Source organism: Canis lupus, chromosome 13 (genome assembly GCF_011100685.1).
Source record: "Canis lupus familiaris isolate Mischka breed German Shepherd chromosome 13, alternate assembly UU_Cfam_GSD_1.0, whole genome shotgun sequence".
Lineage (NCBI taxonomy): Eukaryota > Metazoa > Chordata > Mammalia > Carnivora > Canidae > Canis > Canis lupus.
Window position 1 is genome coordinate 35,171,606 of NC_049234.1, and position 3,861 is coordinate 35,175,466.

Here is a 3,861-nt window from a genome sequence, read left to right on the forward strand (position 1 = left end):
GGAGGACTGGGGAAGCAGCCCACCTGAGCCTCCTGGTCTGAACTGAACACTTGCGGGTGAGGTAAGACTGGAGCAGGTGCCAGCTGGGGGGGGTGGGGGGAGGCCCCGGTGGCTCCCAACCTGTGGGGTAAGGACACGGAGGTCAGGCCACCACGGCCTGAATCCCTAGGCGTCCCTCTCTCCAGGGTGACCTGGGGCGAATGGGGCGCCCTCTCTGTGCCCCTCCCAGGGGGTGAAGCAAGAGGGGAGCCGTCCCATCTGATGAAGGGGATGGGGCATGGTGGCTGCTGGCCGAGGCCCCAGGGCCATCCCTGCGGCTCCCCGCCTGCAGCCAGTCCCTCCCGGTGGGACCTGGTCCCTCCCCGGGGGTTGGCCGTGCCTACACCCAGAGTTGACTGATCCCCGTGGAGGGTGTTCTACTGTTTTCCCTCCCCAGAAGCCCGGTTCTCGCCTCTGCCGTTTTCACCTTTGTGTGGCAGGAGGTATTTTTGCAGACGCAGCCGAGGTGGAGCGGCTTTGCAGCGTGATGCGGCCGCTGTGCGCACTGCTGCTATTTCGGGGACCCGCAGGTGTACCATTTGGATCCGCACGGGCCTGTCAGCTCCCGGGGGGAGGGGGAGAGGCGGGGTCCTTCCGGGGGCCTCGGTCCAGCAGCCCCCCCACCCCTGGGAGGGCTCCCTGCCCGCAGGCTGGGTCTGGGCTTGGCCCCGCACCCCGCAGACGCTCGGCCCTGCTCCGCTGCTGCCCTGGGCCCCGAGCGTCCTGGGGACGGGAGCCCACCCGGGTCCCTGGCACAGCGCAGGGCCAGGGGGACTCTCAGCAGGTTGAATCAGCACCGGGTGCTCCGTGCACGTGCCTGGCCTCTACCTCTGCCCCTGCGTCATCGCCAGGCTGGGCTCCCTGCACCCGACGGATGGTGCTGGGCTCCACCGGGCAGACGGCAGACGGCAGGGGCCGGAGCTGGCGAGCCCGGAGAGCCCCGACTGGGCCACTCCAGAGGGCTTCCCGGCAGAGGGGACATTTCCTTCCAGCCCCCCGGCCACGGCACAGGCTAATCCCCGGCATGCATGGTTGCTGTGAACATGGCGCGGGCTCTGTTGGCACCCTGAGTACACGCCGCAGGGCCAGGGCCAGGGGTTAGGGACCAGGTCTCCTACCTCCTTGGACAGGTGCAGAGCCCACGACCCAGAGAAGTCCGGGGAGTCATCGTGGGCAGAGCTGGGACACCATCCACCTCCTGGTCCCATGAGCCCAGGACAGTCTATGCAGCTCAGCAGTCCGGCCTCTGCCTCCGGGGCCCGCCAGGAGGGTCGGGGGGCCAACAGAAAGGTCCCTGCCTCCCTGGGGCATGCGTCCTGCTGGGAGGGGGGACAAAAAAGTGGATAAGCAGCAGGGTGAAGCTGGGGCCAGATGGTAGGAGGAGGATGAGGAGACATGGGACAGCACTGTGGGGGGTGGGCAGAGAGATATTTGGGTGCAGTGGTCAGGGATGGCCTCCCTGAGGAGGCGGCATTTGAGCTGAGACATGGAATGACATGTTCCTGTTCAGGGGAGGGCGTCCGGGCAGGGGGGACAGCCATGCAAAGGCCCTGGGGTCAGTGGAAGGAGTTTGGCTTGTTCAGGGAAGAACAAAATGGTGAATGTGGCTAGAATGTGGCCCAGGGGAAGGTGGCCCAAATGAGATCAGAGATTATGGCTCCGAGCCCCGCTGCCACCGCAGGACGGGAGACAGGGCCAGTTCACGATGATTCTCACCGGCCGTGGAAGCGACTCAGAAGCCCCGTGTTCAGTGTGTGGACAGAACTGGGGCCTGGAAGCCCCCACTGCCTGGGTGTGGGGTGTCCACATCCTGCCTGCCCCGTCAGCACAGGGGCCCGGGCCCGAGGAGCTCTCTGACCTGGAGGGAGGAAGGTCGCCAGGAAATGGATGGCCAGGTGAATCGAGGAAGACACCAGCTCTGATGACTGAAGGCACTGGGGCCGCTGTGGGCGCAGCTCGCATCACCAGCCCATCAGAGGCCGCTGCTGAGCATCTCTTGCTCACAAGGGACCCGGGGGACGTCGGGGGGCGAGCTGGGCGAGGTCACTGCGGGTCACATGCTGTCTGGTCCCCGATGCCCCAGGGCAGGCCTGGCGGGCGCATGGTGATCCCCACAGCTCCGGGTGGCGTCCTAGGTCCCCAGGTCGCTGCCCCTGCCCACCATCCCGGGGCCCATCGCAGATCTCCTCAATGGTTTGCAGGTTGAATCACCAGCTCTTTTGTTAAAATCATTTTGTCCTTTTTATTCTTGATCACAAATAATACCTTTTGCATAAAATCCAAAAAATAAAAATGGAAAATAGAATGAAACAAAAAACCCAAAAAAACAAATCCGAAGGATTTCCCATGCAGGGACATTAGCAGCATTTTGGCCATGCGGCCCAGCCCTGACGGCCACACCCTGACGCTGGCCTCCGCTTCCCGGAGCAGGAGGGAGTGCGAAGGTGGTGGGTGTCCGAGAGGGTGTGAGGAGGAGGCTGGAGGGAGTCGGGGGCCCTGATGCCACCGGGCTGAGGCCAGACCCACACCACAGGCGGCGCACCTGTCTCTGTCCTGCTCAGTGTCCCAGAGCGGCCCGGGTGGAGCTGGGCAGAGACTCCACGCCTCCTGGGTAGAGGACAACCAGGCAGTCCTAACGCCACACAAGCATCGAGATGGACTCAAGGGGCCCCTGGGTGGCTCAGCGGGTGAGCTTCTGCCTCCGGCTCAGGACGTGACCCTGGGGTCACAGGATCCAGTCCCGCATCAGGGTCCCCACAGGGAGCCTACTTCTTCCTCTGCCTGTGTCTCTGCCTCTGTGTGTGTGTGTGTGTCTCTCATGAAAATGAATAAAATCTTAAAAAAAAAAATAGATTGACTCAAGCATGGCCCCACCAGGATGCGGGGCTTGAGACAGGGCCGGCCGGCCGGGGCCGTCTCACGCTCAGAGGTGGCCTGTCACAGTTGAGGGCTCGGTCTGCACTCGGGGCAGGCCTGGCTTGGAGCTGAGCTCCAATATTTCGTGGGCGAGGCCCCTGGACTCCGAGCACCGGGGCCCTTCCCTTGCAGAACAGGTGCAGAGGAGCCCCCTGGCTGATGGGGCGGTGGCGGGGCGGGGGAGGGGGCGCACAGTCTCGGAACTTCAGGCAGGGGTCATGCAAACAGGCGGGCTTTGGAGTCCGAAGGTCCTGGGCTTGCGTCCTGGCTCCCCCGTGTACTGGCGGTCCGCCCCTGGGCCTGTCACTTCACCTGAGTCTGTTCCCCCAGCTGTGAAATGGGGTCGTGGTACGTGCTGAGCTCTTCGCAGACTGCCTGGAGCAGGTGAGCACAAACCAAGACGAGCTGGTTCTGCTTGTCTCCGTCCCTCTCTCATAAGCTACTGCTGTTTCTCCAAATGCAAGGACATTGGCGACTCCCACACAACTGTCCTGGGGGCTTTAGACCCGTGCAGGGGGAGGCAGCGGCGGGAGAGAAGGCCAGAGAGGAGGAGGTGGCTGTGCGGAGAGAGAGCGTAGGGGAGGTCAGAGAGAGGCGGGAGGGGGGATGACCCGGTGGGGCCAGGTGGACCCCTCCTTGGTGTTTGCACCCCAGAGTCTCGTCGCTCCCAGCCTCGATCTTAGAATCTGAGATTATCAGGAACAGAACAGAGCTATGTGTACTTGTCCTTTCTTGACACAAAGGTCTGTTGAGCATCTACTGGGCCAGTTCCCGGTCCGGGCCCTGGAGGCTGCAAAGGGGAGGTCAGGGCGTCCACACGTCACAGACCCAGGCACTGCGCTCCTGGTGGCTTCCCTGCCCTCATCAGCAATACTGCCCGGGTTCAGCCCCACATGCGCCCACCCT